Raw genomic sequence first — 25,457 nt, 5'->3', positions numbered from 1 at the left:
TGCTGTCATATACAGATCTAATTCTATCCTTCTACATGTGAATGTCCAATTTTCATTGCACCACTTACTAAAGGTGAGGTGGCTGTAGCTTTATGAATTTCTATGCAATAAACCTTTTCCTCCTGAATTTGTTTTTGGTAATAGTGTTTTATCACAACAATATTAGCAAAAACCCATTTTCAAGATACCTACTTCTAAATAAGATCACATCCTGAGGTACTGTGAGTGAGGACTTCAACTTATAAACTTCAGGGACCACAAACATAGCTAATAAGAAGCAACACAGGTTAATTAAATGGTTTGCTGAGTAAATGCCTGCTTGTGTTCTGACTATAATAGAATAAGAGGGGGCGGAAAAAGAAACAGCTGGGCTAAGGGTATAGTTCAATGGTAGACTATGTGCTTGCTCTGTACAAGAACCAGGGCTTGGTTCATAGCAGCCCCTCCCATCAATCCAATTTTATATTATAGAAAAACTGAGTGCACGTTTGGATAAATAATAAGATGTTTGATATGCAAAAAAGATAGAAAATGTTCTATTTAGTAATGAATGAATTAGGGGAGGAAAACCTTTATGTTGAGGACAGAGAAAGCCTTCTCTTCAGACAAGCCAGCCTTACTTATTATAGTTAATTTTGCAAGGGTAAAAGATACCCAGGAATTGTTTTTAGACACTGGGCAAAGGAGAGACAAATGGAGTAAGAACAGATTACTACCTAGGATCTGTTCAGAGTGTAGTTGAAGGGACTGGAGGCAGGCCATCCAGAGCATGATTGCTGCTAATGGAGGCTCTGTTTGAAGTTCAGGGTTATTGAAGCAGCTGTATTCTGGAACAATTTGAAACCATAGGGAAGTTGCAGAAAAGATACTTTAGAATTCTACAGAACATCAGCCTAAGGCCTTGACTACAAAGTCGACAAACACATGTAAGTGGACACTCTGCAAGACCAGGTGCTGTGCAGCTGCTGTGTAAGACACAGACACCAGACACTGTGAAATGCACTGTATCACAGAGCTATGCAATGTCACAGCTGCAGTACCTCCTGCCCACCCATGTCACCTTTCAAACCACAAGGATGCATATCTTGAATAATCTAGTGGGAACCCAGGAAGGTCATGAAGAGTAAAGCTGGCTAAATTATAGGAAAACGTACTCTAGACCCAAAATATTGTAGTCCAGTCAATCTGAAACCAGTAAATTTCAAACACAGTCTAGTATCTGTCTGAGGAATAAAACTCACAGACATCAAGGAAAAGGAGAAAAGATGATTCTGCATAGGAATGTCAAGTCAAAGTATGAGATAACACTATCAGGCCTGATAGGTAGCTCATAAGACAGAACCAAACAAGATGGAAACTCTAGAAATCTACTTCTCTAGTTAGGTGTGGTAGCAGAGAGAGGAGGAGAGGAAGAGAGAAGAAGGAGGAAGAAGAAGAGCAAAGGGAATAGGAAGAGGAAGAGAAGTAATAGGAGGAAGAGAAAATTGTCAACCTATTTGACTCAAGTTTGAAATGAGAATACCGGAGACTTTAAATAGCTACTATCAACATATTCAAATATATGGTAATCGAATACATAGGATATATCTACAAGAATAGAAAAACTATGAAAAATTCAAAAGGAGGTATTAAAGCTGAATAACACTATATAATAAATTAAAATGTTACTGTGAAGGCCGAACAGTAGATTAAAAATATCAGTAAATAAAGAAATGTATCTGGGCTGGATACATAGCTGAGTGGGGGGAGCACTTGCCTGGGTTTTGTGGAGGCCCTACGTTCTATTCCCATCAGCAAAAATTTCAGCAAGCCAAGATGTATACATATACACACATGGCTGTGTGTATGAATTTTCAACCTAAAGAGCAGAGAGAAAAATGTTTTTAAGATAGTATTCTGCATTTTAATGATTGTGTGTGTTGTGGGGAGGATGAAGAGCAGAGTATAAGCGCTTGCCCTAGGAGACTGTTTAAAACAAGGTTATGGTACTGGTTACAAACATAATGTCCTGTCAACTGCCAAGAAGCTCTGAAAACTCTAGGAAAGATGGATAAAGAAAACACAAATAGACTCATTTCACTCCAACTTTTGAAAGTCAAAAATAAGAAAAAAAAATCCTTGAAAGCAGACAGAGGGAAAACAGACCCACTGAATAGATGGAAATGCCAGGAATCCAGCAACGTTTTGTTGAAAAGAAAAAGAAAGGATTCTAGAAGGAGTGATGTATGTCAAGTGATAATAGAAATACCACCCACCCAAATAATATCAGTAATTTTATAGCCAGTAAAAAGTATCTGTCAAAGATGAACACGAGCCAGGGGTGGCACACACTTTTAATCTGAGCCTTTGGCAGGTGAAGATATTTCTTGATATAGAAATATCAAAAGTTCAAGCTCACCCTCAGCTACACTGTTGAAGGCCAGCCTGTGCTGGAAGCGACTATCTTTGTTGTCATTTTGTTGTCACTGCCATTGTTGAAGGCCAGCCTGAGGACAAAAGAACTTGTCATCATTGTCATAAGAATAATATCATACATAAATAAATATAAATTTTAATGACAAAACAAAGATGTTTTAACAAAGATGTTTAAGGTACATGAAAGTTAGGCTTGGTGACATAAACCTAAAATGTTAGAACTTGGGAAACTGAGGCAGTAGGTTCCAGCAGGTTCCAGTCTGTGCTTCTTGGGAAAGCTGTGTCTGGGGGGGGGGTCTTAAGATAAAAATATAACCATCACCAGCTACCTGAAATAAAAAAGAAGTTGAAATGCTCCAGGATGGATGGAGGAAATTGGGCATAGATAGAAATGCAGATCACAAAGCATTGAAGAACACTGCTTTTACAGGCAAAAACTCTACAAGATTCTAACAATTTATTTCATGCTGCCACCAAAATCAAGTGCTAAGCAAATGTATGCCAATTTACCATATAGCTTAGAATATATGGGAAAGACAAAGAGTAGACAGTAAGTGGAATTACATCGCCACTCAGTATGTAAATAGTACCAAGGAAATGTAGGAGTGACTCTAAGCAAATATATGTAGCAAACTAGACAAATGGAAAAGTTGCACACAAAGCAGCTTACTGAACAAGCTTGCATTGTTTTACCTTTCGAGGTAGAGTCTTATTCTAGCCCAGGCTTGCCTGGAATTTACAATGAGAAGAGTACTACAAGGTCCAAATGGCTTCATTAATAAATCTTATTAATTGTATTTATTAACAGAGATAGTATGTTCCTACAATGCTCTGGCAGCTCTTGAATTTCTGAACTCAAGTTATACTCCAATTTCAATTTTTTAAGTAAAGATGATAATTTCAAAACAAAATCAAGGTTCAGGTACACATACACAAGTACAAAAAAATGGATCCAGGAAGAGATGATGCTAAGTGCTGATGAGCATAGAGGAGAAATTCTGTGTGTAAGGTAAAACTAATAATAGTAATTTTCAGCTTTTACATTGAATTTACAGATCTTTCTTAGGATTGGTAATTCCTGCCTTGAACACTAATTATGAAGAAATGAAAATACACATACGCAAAAGGCTTGTTGCTAAGCATATTGGCTCATGCCTGGAAACTCTGCACTGAGGACAATGAGACAGTGTTGTGGTCATGAATTTAAGGCTAATGAATCTTAGGCTAGCCTGGGCTACAGAGCAAGATCCTATCTCAAAAAGTAAAACAAACTAAAGATTGTTTATTGCAGCTTTGAACAACATGCCTGGAAGTCAGAAACCAGGGTACTTCCTCAAAGAATGAATGGGTAGACAAATGTGTTGAGGACGCCAGTGTCTGTTTTTCCATTGGTCTTATACTACAGCCAGCACCAAATGTGTGTGTGTGTGTGTGTGTGTGTGTGTGTGTGTGTGTTTGTGTGTAACTATGCATGTTTATGTGTACACACCATTTAGTAATTTTATAAAACACACTGAAAAACACAAACAAAACACAGAATATTATTGAGTGAAATCCAGAATGAATAAATTCAGGATGATTGATTCAGTTTTGTTTTAGTTCAAGGTCAGGAAAAGAGCAGTGGCTTCCTGTAGAGTGGAGGTGGTGCTGATTTGTGGGAGCTAGAAATACTCTTACTGGACAGATTGTGTGCCACGGTATTTCTCATTGTGGCATGCTAACCTCTGAAAGAGGGAGTTGATGTAAAGTGTTTGTGGGCATGGTAATGTTCTATCTCTGGATGTGCAAGCCTTTAGCTTGGGGGTCATCCTTAACTGTCTATTTTCATAATCACTCCCTAAAAGTGCTGCACTTTAGAAATGAGTTGGATGATGTGGTTCTGAGATAGAACAATAGGGAGCAGAGACCTAATATGAGGACCAAGATACTAGCTGCAGTTAAACTGTTGGGACTCTGGTCATGTTGACACCATTCACACATTCTGTTATAAAAAGGTTTTGTTTCCTAAGATGGAATCCCAAGTGCTGACTGGGCTCTTTTGGTCTGCCTCTTGCTCTTCACTTTACTTTCTACCAAGGATGCTTTTGTGATGGTTCGGGAGCCATCTGGAGTGAAGGGTAAAAGTGAAATTCTGTCTTGAAGGTTTTCTTCACAGATTTCACACCTTCCACAACCACATAAGCTTTCTGGGGAGGAGCTGGCCTAGTTGGCTTAATAAAGTAAGCCTTTTATGTAGTTCTCTTTGAAATAACATGTTATTGTGTCTTTTAATTATGGAGTTCATGGAAATGGTTGACTTGCTCTAGGTTCATAAAATGAACACCGTGAGAAACCAAGTAAACCAAAGAAAGCACACTGTTCTTGCTTACTCCACTCCCTGCCATTTTTTTTTCTTTTTGGCTTCTTTTTCATCCAAGTTGCCTCTGCTCTTCCTGCATCACGAATGCCTTTCTCCCTACCTTGTCCTGCTCCGTAAATCAGTGCATCTGACACAGACATGACACACTGGGCAGCAAACCTCGCTACGGACTCCTCGCTGGGCAACACTGGCCATGATACCTGGCCTTACTTTGTTGCTGATGCAATAGATTGAATACTGGCTGATTCTTTCCTCTGAAGGTCTGTGAGCATTACTGCACTTCAGCCTGTGAGTCAGCACCCTGAACTAAATCTACTTTTAGTGAGCTTTAAAAAAAATTCCCCTTATATAAATTCTGTCTTACTTCTTTTCCTTCGCTGGTCTGCAAAACTCTCAACTACAATCCTCATCTTTCAGTAGTAGCTAGTTTTAACATCTTACTGTTGCCCACAGTCATCTCCCTGATAGTGTATTTGCTATCACCCTACCTGTAGTAATTGGCACATGCTGTTCCAATTGTCCTGTTACTGCCAGTGGGTGTGTCTCTTCAAATTTCCGTCTGGCATTTGTCTCAATACAGGTTCTGTGTAACTTAGTCTGGCCTTGAACATGGATGCCTTCCATGCCTGTAAATAATCAGCTACTGTACACTTCCTAAAGATGCAACCATAAGAACTCTTTAATTCCTGCATGCTAAAAGGAAGCTCTTTTCATGTGAAGTAAGACATTGAGAAGCAATGTGGCTGCTGGCCATTTAGCATAAGGATCTAGGAGCATCAACAAACTCCATTTCTTGGGCATTCTGAATAAGTTATGTTTAGAAGAGGTCCTTTAGCGCTAAGAAGACATAAATCCTCTTTAATAAGTTGAATAAATACATGAAAATTAGTTCAAATCCTCACTGCAATCTGTTAACCTAAAAACAACTAAAATTAAAAAGGCAGAGAAGAAGAAAACTAGAGGAAATAAAATGGAGACACGTTCTCAGACACAGGAAGACTAGTTAACAGCCTCCTCTCTCAGCCTACAGTAGGGTTCAGGTTCCTGAAACTCTGCCTTCTCTCCAGCCCACACAGCCACTGACTTCCCTCTAAAGTATGTGTTTGTATTTAGACAAGATAGCTACAGTCTGGCGTGGAACTTACTATGATTCAGACTTGCCTTGAACACCTGGCCACTCTCTCATCTCAGCCTCTGAATACTAGAACTGTAGACATGTGCCACCATGCCTGGCTTTACCTGAGACTGTAAAACAGTGCTGCTGTTGCTGTCATCAGTGCCACCCTCACACATCCGCACTGTGTTCTATTTTCTACAGAGTAGCATGGCATTTTATTTCAATTTTTTAGTGGCAGAATTCAAACCTGCTAGGAGAATGATTCTCTACCACTGAACTATGACCTCAGCCCAGATTGTTTCCTAGCACCTACTCCACATCCTTGCAGTTCTCTTTCAGGTCCTAGAAGAACCATTCTTCCTCCGTCCATTCTCTCTCTCTCTCTCTCTCTCTCTCTCTCTCTCTCTCTCTCTCTCTCTGTGTGTGTGTGTGTGTGTGTGTATAATATATATATATATATATATATATATATATACATATATATGTATATCTCTTCCTTCCTATATATATATGCATATATATCTACATATATATCTACATATATATATATATATATATATATATATATATATATATATATATTATTCTGATTTGTTTTGATAGGATTTTGGGTAATTCATGCTGACTCCACACTTTCTAAGTAGCTTAGGCTGACCTTGAATTCATTTTTAATTAGTTAATTAATTAATTAATTAATTTTATATCCATCCCAATGTCAGGCAGTTTCCCCTTTCTCCTCTTCTCTTAGTTCTTCCCTGTCTCCCTTTCATGTATCCATGCCTCCTCCTTTACTCTTCAGGAAAGAGGAGGCCTCCCATGGATATCAACTAGCCTTGTCATATCAAGTTGTGGTAAGGCTAGGTTCATCTTCTATTCAGGCTAGCATTGGTGGTTTGAACATGTTTGGCTCAGGGATTGGCACTATTGAGCAGAGTGACCTAGTTGGCAGAGGTGTGGCCTTGTTGGAGAGAGTGTTTCATGTGGGGCTGGGATTTGAGACCCCCCTTCTAGATGCCTGAGGACAATCTGCTCTTGGCTTCTTTTAGATGAAGATGTAGAGAGCTCTCAGCTCCTCCAGTGCCATGCCTGCCTAGACACTGCCATACTCTCACCTTGATGATAATCAACTGAACCTCTAAACTTGTAAGCCAGCCCCAATTAAATAGTGTCCTTTATAAGAGTTGCCTTTGGTCATGATGTCTGTTTACAGCAGTAAAACACAAACTAAGACAGAATTTGGTAGCAGAGACTGGGATTTGTAGCTGACCTTTTCTTGGAAGAATGTAGATTTGCGGACTAGGGATTTGGAAAGTAGTTGAGTGCTTTAAGGTGGGGCTTAATGTACTGCATGAGTAGGAATATGTAAGACATTGCTGAGGATGATTTGAACTGTGAAAACCCAGCTCTAGAGGCATCAGAGGAGAAAAATTTTAATATATAATGGAGAGACTATTCTTGTGATATTTTGGAGAAAAATGGCTTTATGCCTTTGTCTAAAGAATCTACCTGAGGCTAAGGTAAAAAATTTATATTAATTGCATTGACAAAGGAAGTCTCAAAAAAGCCCAAAAGAGATGTTGTTTTCTGGTTAAGTCTCATGAAGAGTGTTTTGAAAAAGTATAGCAAGCTGAGAAAAAAAATGTAAAAATATATGGTTCAAGTAAGAAAGGGGCACCAGGAAGTGAACTGAAGCTGAATTCTACATTCAAGGTGATAAACAGGTTAAGGGAGTGATAACTGTGTGACAAGATGCCACCCAGCTAAGGTTATTGTTTGTGTGTTTGCCACTGAACAAAGACTAGTTATATCGTATTAGGCATTGCTATTACTTGGCTTTTGCTATTACATTGTTTTCACTTGAACTTTTAATCTGAAATAAACTACAATCCAGAAATGACAGCCACAGGCTTTTGAATTATACCTTGAGGCACAGTGGCCGTGAAAAGTTTACACCCAGGCATGGTGTTACATACCTTTAATCATAGGAGACATTTGCCAAGCAGATCTCTGAGTTCAGGTGAAGAGTAAGTACTAGGTAAAGAAAAACTTAAGTACAGGCATGGTGGTAGATGGTGTTAATTCCAGCAATCAAGAGACAGAGCCGTGCAGATCTCTGATTTCAAGGTCAATCTACAGAGCAAGTTCCAGGACAGCCAAGCTTAAGCAGTTAGGGAGTTTGAAACCAGAAAGCTGGTAATAATGTAATAGGTAAGAGGCTCCTTGTTCCAGTCCCAGTAAGCAGCAGAATTCAGCAGTTTTGGTCATGTGGCTCTGGCTTTACAATCAAGAATATAAGGGACTATTGGGACAATTGATACTTGTTAGCTGGAGCTAAGAAATTAACGGTGATTAAAAAGGGACCAGCATCACTGAGGTAAAATCTTCTGGGAAGTGTTTTGTGAGAGCACAATGAAACTGTGTTCTAGAGTGCCAAGGTTGTACCTTGTGCTGTAGCTGAATTTGGTAATGTGTAAGAATCAGCCAGGAGGTACTGATTTTGAAGGTATGAAGGGGTCATGGAGAACAGCTGAGACTTGGCACTGAGAAGCTAGGGAAGGCCATTGGGGAAGGTGCAGCCTCAGTTGTAGTTGATGATCTAGTACTGAAGGGTCATGGAAATAAGTTGAGGTTGGCACCATGAAGAGAGCTTATGAGAGACTATTGGTGAAGCCTAGTTCCAGTAGAAGACCCCAGTGTATTGGAGATGTCAGTACCATAGGATGATTACCAGGAACAGCAGCAGCAGTGGAGTAGAGTCAACCAGAGCCTAGAGCGCTACAGAAGGCAAAGATGAAGATGTGATCCAAGCTCTTTGGAGGAGATTATATGATAATGTGTGGATACCAGACATTGGAACGAGAAGCTGTAATGTTGAAGTTGCCTTGGAAACCCCAAGATGCCAAGCCATGGGATATCTGCTGAGGAAAACTGCCAAGAGGGAGTGGATCTAGTCCAAGACAGAGTAGTTTGTTATAGTCAACAAAGATAAAAAAGGAGTTGGAAATCTAAAGACTGCTTTGATCTCTGACACGGAAATGCAGAATTTGGACTTTGCCTAGCTGGTTTCCTGTCTTGCTTTGGGGATTACAGTTAAATGATTGAATGAATCTCCAAAGATACTTTAAACTTTGGACTGTTAACATTGATGAGACTGCTATAGACTATGAGGACTTTTGAAGTTGGACTAGAGGTATTTTGCATTATGCCATGTTTAGGTGCAGCCTACATTGACTCATGTTTAAATATGACTATGAGGGCCAGGAAGTAGAACGTGGTGAGTTGAATATACTTGACCCAAGGAATGGCACTATTAGTAGTTGTGGTCTTCTTGGAGGAAGTGTTTCAATGTGGGGTGGGATTTGGGACCCTTCTCCTAGCTGCCTGAGGACAGTCTCTTCCTAACTTCTTTTGGATGAGAAGTAGAACTTTCAGCTCCTCCAGTGCCATGCCTGCCTGGACACTGCCTTGCTCCCACCTTGAGGATAATGGACTGAACCTCTGAATCTGTAAGCCAGCCCCAATTAAATGTCCTTTATAAAAGTTGCCTTGGTCATGGTGTTTAATCACAAACTGAGACAGCAGCCCAGTTAGGGGAAAGGGTCCCAAAGGCAGGCAATATAGTTAGATACAGCCCCTGATCCCACTGTTAGGAGTTTCACATGAAGACCAAGCTATACATCTGTCAGTTCAGCCTCTGTGATCCCCTATGGGCCCAGATTGGTTAATTCTGTAGGTTATTTAGTGATGTCCTTGTCCTCTCTGTTTCTTTCAATCCTCCCTCATCTTTTCCCACAAGGATTCCCCAAGCTCTACTAAATGTTTTACTACAGGTATCTGCATCTGTTTTTTATCAGTTTTTGGGTGAAGCCTTTCAGATAACCATTTTGCTAGGCTCCTGTCTGCAAGTATAGCAAAATACCATTGACAGTGTAAGGGGTGGGCTCTCTCATGTGGCAGGGATCTCAAGCTGGACCAGTTATCAGTTGGCCTTTCCTTCAATTTCCTTTCATCTTTACACCTGCACATCTTGTAGGCAGAACAAATTATGGGTCAATGGTTTGTGACCAGGTTGTTGTCCCAGTCCCTCCATTGGAAGTCTTGCATGGTTACAGATGACCACTTCAGGCTCCATATTCCACATTGCTAGGAGGCTTAGCTAGGGTCACCCTCATAAAAGGTGTTTCTAGGTCAAGAAAGACAAATATGGTATGTACTCACTTACAAGTAGATATTATAAGGGGCAAAGTAATAGATAGTCATGTTATCATTCACAGACCCAAAGAAACTAAGTAACAAGGAGGGCTCAAAAGGTGACTCTTGAATCTCACTGATAAGGAGAAATAAAATAAATAGACATTGTGGGTAGTGTAGGTAACTGGAACGGGGAGAAGCTAGAGACAGCAGGGATGAGGTAGGAGGATATCTGGGGAAAGACATCTTTGGGGTGAGCTAGAAACCTAGAGCAATGGTCTTAAATTCTTGATCTTCCTATTTCTATTTTCCAAATGCTGGCCTTACAGGTCTATATTATCATACCTGGCTTGAGACATTCTGATCTCTATAAAAAATAAAGGGAATGAAGTGTATATAAGAAGAAGTAGAGCTGCCAAGCAGACATTGTGTAATAAGGAAAGCATAGGGCTGTAGCTCTATTCTTCCATCATTGGCTGGCCTCCCAGTGCCTCTCAATGTCTATTGCGGTTTTCCTCTTCCTTGATCCTATATTCCTGCCATTTGGCATTTCTTCCAGCCTTAGACAGAGTAGGAGGAATAGCTTTTCATGATAAAATTTCCAGAAGTCTAGGTCATCTGGCTTTCTCTGCCATGAAGTTCAAACATTAGTTGTGAGGCCTGAGGGTATAAGCTTGGTCATAAAGCCCATGTACCATACCCTGGCTTTCAGTAATACTTAAACAGAGAAAAATGAATGGTCTTTTGAGATTCAAAGACCCCGGATTTATTTCAACACCCTTGAGCTGGTAAATCAGAACTTGCCAAGAAGATGAAGGATAGGAGAAGAGCCAGAGGAAGATGTATGTGAGACAGTGACATCAACAACTTATTTTGCTGCACCAGTGCCTGCTAGAAAAAAAAATGCAGAGGGTATAGAAGATGCAGAGAACAGAGGAACACACAGGACATGGAGGGACATAGAAAATAGAATAAATACAAGGGCCATGTCGGGACACACAGGGCATGGAGAGGACTCAGAAGGGATGGAGGGGCACAGAAAGGTATAGAGGGATGCATAAAGGAATGTGCAAAGGGAGAGGTAAAGGATTTGCATTAAAGAAAAATCCCATGCCCTGAAGGGGAAAGTTCATTTTCACCAGCCTAGTTCTCCATTCTCCTTCCTCTGGGTGTGGCCTTTTACTTCCTTCACCGTCTTGCCCAGTATCAAGATCGTGCCCCAGGTCTGGTTTGCAGACATTTCTGTTGTATAGAGAAAAAGGCACTAGGAAATTGTGGGAAGCTTCCTACAACAGGGATCAGATCCTAAGAATTCCATACATATACTATTATACCTTGTTAGCTTAGCTTCTGATTTGTATTATTGTTGATATTTTCCCGGATGACTGCGGCCCTCCCACCTCTCAGAGGGAGGCTGGAGGTGGAAGTCAGGCCACCCTGAGCCATAGATTAGTGATTATACTCAGGCGTCAGCTCTGCCACTGTGAGCACCTAGGAAACACCTTTTGAGATGCTCTCTGATAAACTTCTAGACAATTTTCGCTTTTCATTTCAGGGCAAAGTCTCAGTATGTTTCTCAGGCAGAACTCTAACTTCTGGACTCAAGTGATCTTCGTGAGGAATTGGATGGCAGGTCCATGCTTTCTTAACAAGTTAGGAACATTATAAGCAGCCATTAGCCAAATTCCCTTTCTAGTTTTCTTCTAGTCTATACTTGCAGGTTCCCAATGTAACTATTCTAACTTCCTATTTAGTCACTGTGGTAGTGATGTATTGACACTGCGTTACAATTTTAAATTTGGTTCATTTTTTAAAATAAAGAACTTTTTTTTTCTTTTCTTCATCTTCTTTCCTTTCACCCTTCTTTCCTCGGCATATAACCTTTACTTTTCTCTTGGTGTTGAGGGTTGAAATCTGGGCTCTGTACATTCTAGGCAACTTAGTATTTACCACTGAGCTATATTCCCAGAATTTTGAGGCAGTGTCATTAAAATGTGCAGGCTGCCTATGAAATTTCAATCCTCTTGCTTCAGCCTTCTGAGCAGTGACATTAGCCATATATGTCAATAAATTTAGCCACCCAAACTGTTATGACAACTTTTATATTGAGCGACAAATAATTTAAAGTGTTTTTCTGTCATAAATAACGTGATCATAAAGATTATAATATGCATTTGTATCTAGGATTATGGAATTATACACTAAGACTTATTAGAATTGTTTTCTCAATCTGTCAAAGGAAAAAAGTATGTAACTTAAAGATATAACAGTTCTTTCAAAATGTACTATGGTACATTGGATTTGTCACAATAACTGTGTAGGATCTGTTTGTAAAGTGCATGAAGTATGCCTGTATCAATGCATGGGTGTGTCTCTGTGGTGCATGTAGTGTACATATTTCTATAGATAGAGTTTGTCTGTATAGTCATGGAGCATGCTTCTGTCAGTATATAGAGTGTGTCTGAAGAGTTCATACAGTGTGCCTCTGTAGTCTGTGGAGTTTGAGTAATGCATGGAATGTGTCTGCATTAGTGCATGGACTATTTATGAGTCATTGCCTGGGGTTGTGTTTATATAAATGCATAGAGTAAACTGTTCTCCCCATATTCAAACAACGTGTTTTCTATCCACCCATCTAATTTTAATTATGGTATTCAACCAAGAGTAATGGCAATACCTCGTATTATTTTGGAGACCTGACTAGCATTTCTGACAGCTATTCATAGGGTCTGGCACTGAGATTTTCATTTACCAATTTTCACCATTGTCCATTATTCAACCATGCAGGGTTCCTTGCTTAAACTACTTTATACATGACCCAGTTTATATATATATATACTGGGTTGCAAGACATTAACCTTCTGTATAGCTTCTTTATAACCCTTCGATTTGGTTAACCTTTCTTCTTCATTTCCTTAATTCCCATTATCCTTACTTTAAACCTTTCTACTCCTAGTATTCCTCCACTACTTTCTTTTTCTACTACAGCTCTTTAATGTATACTCTCCAATGACCTTCTTCTAGCTTCCTGGTTTCTACATATGCTCCAAGTTAAAACAAATACAAAAGCAGAAACCCAAAAGGTCCACATCTAAGATGCACATATGAAAGAGCATGTGTGGCATTTGTTTGAGAACCTGGGCTATATGATTAATTTTTTCAGTTGCATCCATTGACCTGCAAATTTCATGATTTCATTTTTTCTTCCCAGATGAATAATATCTATTGTGCACAGGTGCCACATTTTTTCATCTATCAGTTAAGGGACATTTAAGTTAATCCATTTCTTAGTTTTTGTGAATAAAGCAAGTATCTGTGTCACAGGATGTCATGGGTATGTGCCTAGACTATTGTATATGTGCCAAAGAGTACTATGGCAGCTCTATTTCTAGGTATGTTTGGTTGCTTTGCGAACTCTTCAGACTGGTCTCTCAAGTGACTTCACTGGTTTGCACTTCTACCAACAGTGTATGAAGCTTCCCCTTTTTGTCACACTCATTCCAAAATTTGTTGTCATTTATATTCTAGTTGATGGTCATTCTGATGGGGCTGAGATGAAATATTTAAAGTAGTTTTGATCTACATTTTCCTGAAGGCTAAAGATGTTGAATATTTGTGTGTGTGTGTGTGTGTGTGTGTTTCAACCTATTTGTATTTCTTTGAGAATTTTCTGTTCAATTTCTATATTGACTAAGTGTTGTGTTGTTTTGTCAACTTGACACAGCAAAAGTCATTTGGGAATGAGGGATTACCTCTATCAGACTGCCTCTGGGTAAGATTATTCAGCCTTCGTCTTGATTAATGATTGATGTCAGAGCACCCAGGCCATTGTGGGTGGTGTTATTCCTAGGCTTGTAGTCTTGGGTTGTATAAAAAAGAAAGGGAGTGAAAGCATCTTCATGAAGGGAAAGAGAAGGGAAGGGGAATGAGAGTGGGGCGAAAAAGGTATAACATTTTAAATGTAGATACAGAGAATATCCAGTAAAAAATGATAAAAAAGAAAGACATAAAGAACAAACAAACAAGCTGAGATCCTGTTCCTCTTTAGTCTCTGCTTTAGTTCTTGTTTTCATGTTCTTGTCTTGAATTCAGCCTCTTGATGATGAATTTTAACCAGTAAGCTTAAACAAACACTTTCTTCCCCACAATGATTTTGACAGCCATTTTATTATGGTAAGCAATACAAACTATATGCACAGTGAATTTTAAATCTGGGTTGTTTGTTTTCTTAATCTTTTGTGGTTTTGGTTCTTTGTAGATTTTAAACACCAATCTCCTGTTAGATGGATAACTGGCAAAGATTTTCTCCCATTCTTTAGGCTGCTTCTTCACATGATTGACAATTCTCTCTGCTGTGCAGAAACTTTTTGGGTTAATGAAACCCTGCTTATCAGTCGTTAGCTTTACTTCCTGCACTACTCAAGTCTTATTCAGAAAGTGCCTATATTGTCATGAATACTTCTTTCTTTATTTCTTTCTCTAGAAGTTTCAGGGCATGAGGACTTCTTGGGAAGTACTTGATCCACTTAGGGCTGAATTTTGTGCAGGTTCAGATAAAAAGATCTAGTTTCATTTTTCTAAGTGGTGAGATCCAAGATTCCTAGAATCACTTTCTGTAATGCTTATTTTTAACATCTTAGTTAAATATCAGGTGGGTGTAGGAGTGTAGGCCTCATCTATGATGTTCCATTGATTTATGTCTGTGTTTTTGTGCCATAAAACTTTCATTAATGTTTCTGTAGCACAGTTTGAATTGATATTTCCCACAGTACTCATTTTAAGAATTGCTTTGGAAATCTTTGGACTTTTTAACCTCCATATGCATTTTGTGATGACTGCTTTCTATGCTACTGAGCAATGGATCTACAATTTTGATTGGCGTTGCATTGAGTTTTTAGATTAATTCTTCTGAACCATGAATGTGAAGGTCTTTCTTCTTCTAATGACTTTCTATAGTGCCTTAAAGTTTTCATTGTAGAGATCTTTCATTTCCTTGGGTATACTTATTAACAGGTATTTCTTTGTGTGTGTGTGTGTGGCTATTGTAGATTAACTTGTTTCTTTAATTTTTCAGCATTTGTCATAGGTGTATAGAAAAGCTACTGATTTTTGTGTGTTTGTTTTGTTCTTTGAATTTTGCTGAAAGTATTTATTATCTTTAAGGATTATCTCTTTGAATCCTTAATGTCTTTTCTAGACTTTAGAAATCTGGGGACACTTTGTAAATAGGACTTTATGAATAGGGACACTATTTTAACTTCTTTTCCTTTTGTATATACACCTTTTATTTGCTTCTCCTGTCCCATCGCTCAGGATAAAACAGCATGCACTCTGTTAAATATCAGTAGAGAGAGTGGACATCTTTCTTTTTTAAGATTTATTTATTATGTACATAGTGTAATGTCTGCAGGAATGCCTGCAGGCCAGATGAGGGCACTAGATCTCACTATAGATGAGTTGCTGGGAATTGAACTCAGGACCTCTGGAAGATCAGCAAGTGCTCTTAACCACTGAGCCATCTTTCCAGCTCTCTCATTCTTTATTTTATTGACAGTGTTTTGAGTTTGTCTTCTATTGTGATACTGGCTATTTGTATGCATTATATAATCTTTATTAAGTTGAGGTATGTTTCCTCTGTCCCTGGTGTCTCCACAATTTTTATCATGAAGAAATGTGAAATTTTTCTCAAAGGCTTCCTCTGTATCTGTTTAGATAATGGTGTGATTTATGTTTTTGTGTCCACTTATGTGAAAAATTATATATACTGAACTATCCCTGCATTTTTGAATGAAGCTAACTTGATCTTGATGAATGAACTCTTTGATGTGATCTCAAGCTAGGTTTGCATTTTATTGAAACGTTTTGCATTTGTGTTTATCTGGCAGATCAGTCTGCAATTTTCTTTTTCTGTTGTGCCTTTATCTGGTTTTGGTATCAGAGTAATACTGAATTCATTAATGGAGTTTAAAAGCCTTTCTCTCTTTTCTACTTTGTGGATTTTTTTTTTTGAATAACATTGGTATTAGTGCTTCATCAAAATACTAGTAAAATTCTGCAGTGAGTCCATCTGATACTGGGTTTTTACTGCTGGGAGACTTTTAAACTTCTGTTTAAATCTGTTGTTGGTTATAAATATGTTTAACATTTTTGGTTAACCTGGGTTTTAATTCTCTCATGTTACATTCATCGAGAGAAATTAATTTATTTCTTCTAGCGTTTCCAAGTTAATGGAGTAGAAGTGTTCGGGGTTCAGAGGATGGTGCATGAAGAAGACCTGAGGCTTGGTCCCTTGAAGCAGTTAACCACTGGGGAATTTGAATTAATGAAAAAAGCAGAAAAGGGGTCAATAAGGAAGCCTGCTGCCCAAGTTCTATAGAATTGTGTGGTGAGTGCTGCCCTTGGCTAGAAAGAAAGCAGGTCTTATTATGTCGCATGGAGTCTGTTGTTATATCATTAATGTATAGAAGTACAGACACAGTCAAACAGTGCCAGTTTTATTTCTGATTAGAAGGGAAATTCCTTCAACACGCTGGAAAGCATTTTGCTTCTCTTGAGCTCAAGGACACTAAGCTTTAGCAAGTATAAAATGAGGCCTCAAGATGTAGTCAGTCATAGATCACTTGGCTGCCTATAAAAGGCTCTGAGTTTGATTCCTATGACTGGGGTGTGGTCCAGGAGGGTGTGTGAGAGGAGGTCAGTGGAATGGAAGCACAATCTGAAATGTTTCTTATTAGTTGTGATGGACTAGGATGTGAGCCAAGGAAGTCTTTGTAGGAACTGGTGATTATGGGGTGATAAAATTACATGTAATTTTTATGTAACTTGGCCTCCTGTTTATTAATAATAGCTGCAGTTTCTCTAGTGATATTTATCAGGGCAAACAACTTTAACAAACACATTTTGGAGCAGCTTTATATCTGTAATGAAACTGAAAGGAAGTTGCAATATCTCTATGTGCCTTTTGCCACTGTGAATTAATCACCCCAACCAGAGTTAATTGTCATAGCTAACTGGTTGATTTTGTCACATTATCACTTACGGTCTCTGAGCTTAGGTCTCACTGTTGGTGTGCACTCCATGGACTTGAAGGGAAGCTGGGAAGTCCTTACCCTACAGCATTGAACATTCTTTCTCTGCTTGCACCCTTCTGATGCTCCAGTTCACCCTTCCTTCCCACTAACCCCTGGCAAGCATTGAGATTTTCCCTCCCTCCCTCTTTGTCATGCTTTCTTCTTTCTCTCTCCTTTTTATTTTTATTTTTTTAATGTTAGGAATACAGTCCAGGGTCTCATATGATGCTGGACAAATGCCCTATGACTAAGTCACATCCTAGCCCCTGATTTGTTTCTAGTGTTTTCCAAAAAGCCACATTGTCTTTTTTTTTTTTTTTTTTTTTTTTTTTGATATTTTCTTTATTTACATTTCAAATATTATCCCCTTTTCAGGTTTCCTCCAGAATCTCTCTATCCCATTCCCCCTCTCCTGCCTCTATGATGTTGCTTTCCCCCAGCCCACCCTCACCCCCACCCCAGCCTCCTTCTTTGCCCTGGCATTCCCCTACACTGGGGAAACAAGCCTTCACAGGACCAAGGGCCTCTCCTCTCAGTGATGACCAACAAGGCCATTCTCTGCTACATATAAGGCTGGAGCCATGTGTCCCACCATGTGTACTCTTGGGTTGGTGGATATTGTTGTTTTCCCTATAGGGTTACGAACCCCTTCAAGCTCCTTCAGTCCTTTCTCTAACTCCTCCCTAGAGGACCCTGTTCTCAGCCCAATGGTTGGCTGCAAGAATCTGTCTCTGCATTTGTCAGACTCTCATTCTTAAAATTATTTTACTCACTGACAAATATGTGTGTCTCTCCCATATCTTTTCACATCTTACTGATTTTTAGAACTGAACAATATCTCATTCTATGAATTGTACCACAGTTTATATACCTACTCACATTAATAAAGCTGTGAATACATGAGTTCATTAATTATTATTATTTTTTTGGTGGGGTGGTTATTATTATTTTTTTCAGTGCTGGGGGATGGAGCTATGTTTGAGATGAAGAAATGTAACAGCTTTCGGAATGCATAGACCTCCCCCCCCTCCCCGCCACCCCAGGAGTTAGCTATCAGCCCAGGTCAGGAGGAAACAAACAAACAAACGACCTTGGGGTTTTGCAATCCTAGAGAGAGATAAATCAGAGCACAGGCTTTTCTCCACAGTTGCTGTAGGCAGCCAGGGACCGCAGCAGCTCTGGCGGATACAGCCAACTTAAGCCTGAAGGGCAGCCAGAATCAGACATTTGAAAAGTGGGAACGCATTGCGATGGTAACAAAATATTTCTCTGTCAAGTGGCCAGGCAGAGAAGTCTTACCGCAATGACTTTTAGACTTAAAAACCCTCAGAGCTTTCTCAATAGAGGGCTGTCCCAAGCTGGTGAGAGAATGTCAGGCCACGCTTCAGATCTTTTAGTCATTGAGTAAGAAGTTAACTTTCATTAAGGTTCGTAGAGAGTGTACACAGTACTTAGCATTTTATTACATCAGTTTTAAATGCAGTCGGGAGAGTAGCAACCACTCCCAGGTTTTCTTTGGCTCTTACCGGTTCAGGGTGCCCGTGGAACGTTCCATTGGTTTCCTGTAAGTTTACATGTGAGTTATTTTTGGTCTTTCGCTGCAGTGAATAAACAGCCCACCTACATATTTTCATATTTTTACAAGTAGAACTGCAAGCTAGATTCTTGGATTTTAGGGTCATGAATACGATATGAATTTGCTCGGTATTGTCTAATTGTTCTCTGGGGCAGTACTGCTAGCATCTGCTCCTTTGGTTCAGTATGGCTTCTCTTCAATAGTTTAGACTTTTGTCACCTTAGCAGATGTGAAATGCTGTCTCAGTAGTGTATTGGTTTGCGTTTCTTCTATTTATATGGGATGGATCATTTTTTCCTAAGATTAAGAATTATGTGTATTTTTTTCCTGTAAAGTGATATAAATACATTCATATACTCAAAAATAAATTTCTTTTCATTTAGTGGTTCTAGATTTCAAAATTTGAGTCAAACTTCGACTGACTTTCACTCAAACTTAAGTTATTTTCTTATGCTGAAAGATAAGGAGATTTAGTCATTTATTCTTAGAAGTGAGTTACTATCAACCTTCTACGTTTGAACTTTCATAATAATCATCATACACAGCTTTCTTTATCAGCCAGTTTTATTTCTGTAGATCCAGTTAACCCTTTCCACTGTTCCTCAACCCGTCTATTGTGGTAATGATCTCATTTTACTTTTCTGGTTTCTGTAGCTACTAGAGACTGTGTCCTATGTAGTTACCACAGCTTATGTGCTTCCATCTAAAGATGTGGATCTAGGAGCCTCTAATAAAAGAGAGTATGCAGTGTTTGCTATTCAGGTCTGGGTTACCTCACTCAATGTGATCTTTTTTGTTCTATCCATTTACCTGAAAAGTTCATAATTTCACTTTTGTTTACACCTAAATACTATTCCATGGTGCACATATATTACAATTGGGGGCAAGTGTGCCTCTGTGTAGCCCTAACTACCTTGCAACTCATTATATATAATTACTATGGTTTGTAATGTATCTTATGGTCTGGAATGGTAATCCTTCCAGTTCTATTATTTTTGTTCAGGACTATTTAGTTATCCATTTGTGATTCCATGCAAAATTTAGAATAGTTTTTTTTTTTTTTTTTTTTTTTTTTTTTTTTTTTTTCTTTTTCTATTCCTACAAAAAACGTGGTGGGGATTTGCATTGGGATTGCACTGGATCTGTAAACAGTTCTTGGTAGAATGGTTTTGTCACAGTGTTAATCATCTAGTGTCTATCTTTCTTCACAGGATTTAAGTTATCACTGTAGAGATTCTATACTATCTTTTTAAGGCAATTCCTATAATTAAAAAAAAAGTATAGATGGATAGATCCATAGCTCCAGCTACTTATGTAGCAGAACATGGCCTAACCTGGCATCAATTTGAGAAGAGGCCCTTGGTCCTGTGGAGGCTTGATGCCTCAGTGTAGAGTGAAACTAGAGTGTTGAGGCAAGACTGGGTGGGATGGCAGAAAATCACCCCCATAAAGGCAAAGGGGATGGGGAATGGGAGGGAAGGTTGCAGAGGGAAAACTGGGAAGAGGGATATGTAAGTGTATGAAATGTAATTAATCAAATGATTAATAGAAAAATACATAAAAAAGGCATGTTGGATTTTGTCAATGGATTTTTCTGCATTTGTTGAGAGGGCCACGTGACATTTTGTCCGTAAGCCTATCTATGCTGTTTATTACATTAATGACTTACATTTGATGAACTTTATTTCTGCATTTTAGGGGTAAAGCAAATTTGGTCATGGTATATAATTTTTTAGTTGTAGGTCTGAATTTTATTTGTATAATTTTGTTATATTCTTTTTGGTTTTTTGTTTGCTTGTTTGTTTTGTTTTTTGAGTATTTTTGAGTCTACACTCATGAGAGATATTGTCCTGTAATTTTCTTTTAGTTGTCATTTTTTCTTGGTTTGGGTATCAGAGTGGTACTAACTTCATATTAGAAGTCTGGAAGAGCTCCTTCTGTTTCTATTGTCTTGAATAATTTTCAAAAGATTGGCTGTAGGTCTTTTTAAAAAATGTGGTAGACTGCTGCTGTAACTCAGTTTGGTCCTAGACTTTTTAATCTATTTCTTTTTAGCTGGAAGCTTTGCATTACTGTTTCAATTCCATCAGTTGTCTTGATTTTGTTTAGGATGTTGATTTTGTCTTGGTTCAATTTTGTTGGTTTTATTGAATCTCCAACATCATGTGTTTCTTTTAGCTTTTCTATTTTAATGGAGTCCAGGTTTTAAAATATTCCCAAATAATATTCTGATTTTTAAACATCTGTTGTAATAGATCCCTGTTCATTTCTGACTATGTTCACTTAATTTCTCTCTTACTTTAGGTTAGTTGAAGATCTGTCTGTCACTTTTGCTTATCTTCTCAAAGAAGCAGCTCTGAGATGTATTGATCTTTGTCTTGTTTCCTTTGTTCTGTTTCAGTGAGTTTTGATATGATTTTAAGTATTTCTTATCATCATCTGGATTTGGATTTGGAGCATTCTTGTTTTCCAGCCTGTTGAGTTGCATTATTAAGCCATTTTATTTGTACTTTTTCTGATTTATTTTTTAAATGTAGGCATCTAGTGCTATAACTTTTCCTCATAGGACTGCTTGTAGTGTGTCCTATGTGGTTTGTTTTGTAGTATTTACATTTTCATTTTGTTACAGGGAGACTTTTGCTTTATTTCTTGATTACTTCTTCTTTCAAACATTCATCATTTAGTAATGAGTTGTCTAATCATCATGAGTTTGTATATTTACTAATGTTTTATCTTTTTTTCCTTTTTGCCAGTTTTCAGTTCGATTGCACTATGGTCAGATAGGATACAACAAGTAATTTCAATCTTTTTTATTTTTGGAAAGATTTATTTTGTGTTTAAGGGTGTGGTTTATTTTAGAAATCTTCCATGTGTTGCTAAGTAGAATATTTATTCTGTAGAGTTTAGATAGAACAGTTGGTACATATCCGTTATGTCCTCGTGATTTATGATGTCAATTAATTTTGATGTTTTTGCTTGCTTTTTATCCAGATGACTTGTCTATTGTAATAAGTAGGGGCATTGCAATAACTTACTATTAATGTACTGATATTAATCTGTATTTTATCTGTTTCTTTAAATCAAGTAGTAGATTTTGAAAAAATGAAATTGGTCACCCCAGTGTTTGGTGCATATATGTTTATGATAGTAATGTCTGTTTGGTTAAATGTTTTCTTGGTTAAAATGAAGAGTCCTTTTGAATCTCTTCTAATTAATTAATGTGAAGTTAAAGTTTATCAGAAATCAAGAAGGCAAGCAGGTATTACTATTCTAACAATTGACAAAAATAGACATTAACCTAACATTTTGACATTACTGATAGGATTTAGAGAGAAAGTATTGTCTTGAACTTTCATATTTTTGTGCTGGGATATGCACATGGGACTTCATCTGTGATTTCTGAATTTATTATGAATAAAGCAGGTTAGGGAAGAAGATAAGATATGTGGTCAGGTTGGATCTGGTTAAAAATGGCTTGGGTGGAATCAAGTTAGGTGTACAGAGAACACTTGACTAGTGTACAAGATGTGCCTCCTTTTATGAGCAGGGATTGTGGGGGCAGATGAGGCTGAGTGAAAAGGGAGAGTATGATTTGGGAGAGTCCTGTTGTTTGGTGGATAGATACACAGCATCCTGCATCAAGCTTAGAGCTCCTTTGCAGTGAAGTCAAGAGGAGGCCAGTCTAGGCTAGTGCACTGGTTGTGGGACCCAGTTTAAATCAGCTATGTTATGGAAAAGGCATGTATGAATATTGAAGGTCAGATGTACCTGATAGGCTTAAACCCTGGAGAAAGAATATGGGAAGTCTATATGATGACTGGAGTGGTGGAGGGGACATTCTATATAAATATCTGACCTACAATGTATTTCTTCTAGGTCAGAGGTGACCTAGAAGATACCTATAAAGCTTTGCATGAAAAGCAGGTCCTGGTGGAGACCTAGGACTTGACTGTAACCTAGTCAAGGTTGGTCAGACAAGGCTGGAATACAAGGTGGTGATCTAGGCTGAAACCTGAGGGAAGATGTGGAAATTCTGGATAGCTAGAGAGGGCAATGAAAACATTTCAGGAGGGACCTGTGTGGCTATATGTAGACAAGGTCCTGATAGAATTCTAGAGACTGGCTGTGGCAAGGGAAGAGGTATTCAAACTGGACCTATTTGAGATATGGGCTTATGTAAAAATCTAGAAGTTGCCTTCTATGCAGGCACAGGTGGGCAGACTAGGCTGGGGTACTAGGCTAGATATGATGGGTTGTAAAAAGATGAGTATGGGGTGGTATGGGGAACTCACCAGGCCAGTCCCTAAAGGAGGACATGGAAGTCTGTGTATAGAATGTGGTGATAGAGAGGGTGCATAACCTCACTTTCTATTCATATCTGTTAACTCAGTGAATCTAACTTGATTTTTTACAATAGACCAATATAGAGAACAGAACACTGATTCTTCCAGGATCTGTAATCTGTTTTCTGCCTTTGGCCTATCACCCAAGGATCTGAGCCATGAGTATTGTCTCAAAATTTAGGCCACCTGAGGTTATATAGCAAGATCTTATATCAAAAAGTACTTTTTAAAAATAAAGACAGAAAAACAAATTCTACTGTAGAAGGCCGTGTTCTTTATGGTGACATCATCTTTCATACTTGGAATCTGTCAATACCACCTGCCCTGAAGAACCCAGTTTTCACTCCTGTATAACTAAAAAAAATGTCCTTAAGTTTTGTTCTTCTAGAAGAAAATACAATGCTCCAAGCTATAAGGTTTTACTGGACTCAACCTTCAGGTTTTTCTGCTTTATTGATCATAAAAGCTCACACAGCCCCTGACTTATGATGGCTCTACTGCTGATACTTTGGTTTTATGGCAGGGCATTCAGTAGAAACCATAACTTCATTTTGAATTTTGATCTCGTCATAGGTAAATGATGTGAGACCTGACCCTTTCTTGAGATGCTGGGCAACTGTAGCTACAAGGCAACTGTGGGGGAACAACTGGAACCCTGCAGTGGCTTTCATATCTGAGCTAGAATGTGTGGGAGGCTGAGTATAGCACATGCCCAGTATATGGGTACATGTGTGTACATGAGTATGTGTGCTTATGAGTGTATATGTGTGTGTATGTGTGTATGCATGAGTGTGTGTCTTTGTATGAGTGTCTGTAAATATGAATGTGTGCATGTATGCAAGTGAGTGCATGTCTCTGAGGCTATGTGCACATGTGTATGCACATGACTGTGTGCTGCTGAGGATCAACTCAGGTCCTTGCTAATAGTAAACAAGTATTCTACAACAGTGTTTCAGTCCCGACTCCTTACCACATATTTTGACTTCATGTATTTTCAGTTTATGATGGTTTAATCAGGACAATATCCCCAGTATAAGTTGAAAAATATCTGTGCCCATTTTTACTAAACATCACAGTAAATCATTGCTTTACCAGTGACTGTTGCCCAGACTGGTGCTACCTGAGTTGTCTGTTGGCTGGTACACTGCTTTCACAGGGATGGGCATGGGCAGCTGGGGTGACCTGCTCCTTTATTATGCACTCTGATTCTCAGGCTTGTGCTGGTGTGTGTGACCCGGCTAGAGAGCTGCTGAGGAAAACAGAAAGATGAGACTGCAGAATTAGAAAGCCAGGAGAAGCAGCTTGTTAATCTGAGCACTCTAATGTGATCACAAGGATCGCAAAAAAAGGGGTGTTGGTTAACTGTGTCTGAAATCTTGATCCAAGTAGTGCTCAGTGATTGGAGTCTCCACTGTGTGGGAGGAGTCCTGTCAGATCTTTTGGGTTTTCCTGTAGTGGCAAAGCTTTGTTCCCCCTTACCAATCAAGACATCTCCTCATTTTATTTCTCATCTCATTGTGTTAGCTAGGACTTCTGTGACATGATGTGAAGAAGTGGTGAGAAAGTGCACCCTGTCTCTGTCCTAGTCTCTGAGGGAAGTGTCACTTACTAATGGCACGGAATGACATTAGCTGTGCATACCTTAGACTTCCTCTGAGGGCTGAGGCGATTCTTACTGTCCGAGGGCATTGGGGACTTTCATCACAAAAGGCTACTGGATTTTACCCTTTCTGCAGTGATTATTTTGATTTTCTTAGTTTGTTGAAATGAAGAAGTATATTGACTTTCAATTAATAAAACTGTTGAAAATTCCTCTTGATTGTGGTATTTAATTATTTCTATTTCAAAGGAGTATGGTTACTCTTATTACATTGAACAAACACTACATACAAGCTCTTGTGTGTTATGCCAAAGGCATCATTGTGTGTAATATATGTATGCATGTATGTATGAGCGTGTGTGTGTGTATGTGTGTGTGCGTGCGTGCGTGCATGTGTGTGTGTGTGTGTGTGTGCTAGTATCTGCTTTAAGCTGAGTCCAGCATGTGAGATGTTCACAGTGTGGGAGCAGGAGAAAGTACATTTAAATCAATAGCCAGTGGTGTGAACCGGGCTTAAAAGAACCCTGAGGAGAGAATTTCCTTTTGAAAAACTTATAGCATCTAAGCCAAGGTTGTTCAGCCTTTGCTGACAAGATATCTTGCTGGTCTCTCTGCCAGCCACAACCTGACCTGTCCATAGACAGAAGATGAGTATTCTGTAGGCTATACAAGTTCAGGCAGAGCCTCCTTTGCCTGTAAAACTGTAGCTGACCTCAGATGGCATTATGTACCACAAATGTCACTGAACGCTGTGAATAGCCCTGGTCTGAACTCTATACAGAGACA

Source organism: Micromys minutus (genome assembly GCF_963924665.1).
Source record: "Micromys minutus genome assembly, chromosome: 3".
Lineage (NCBI taxonomy): Eukaryota > Metazoa > Chordata > Mammalia > Rodentia > Muridae > Micromys > Micromys minutus.
This window is presented reverse-complemented; position numbering follows the sequence as displayed.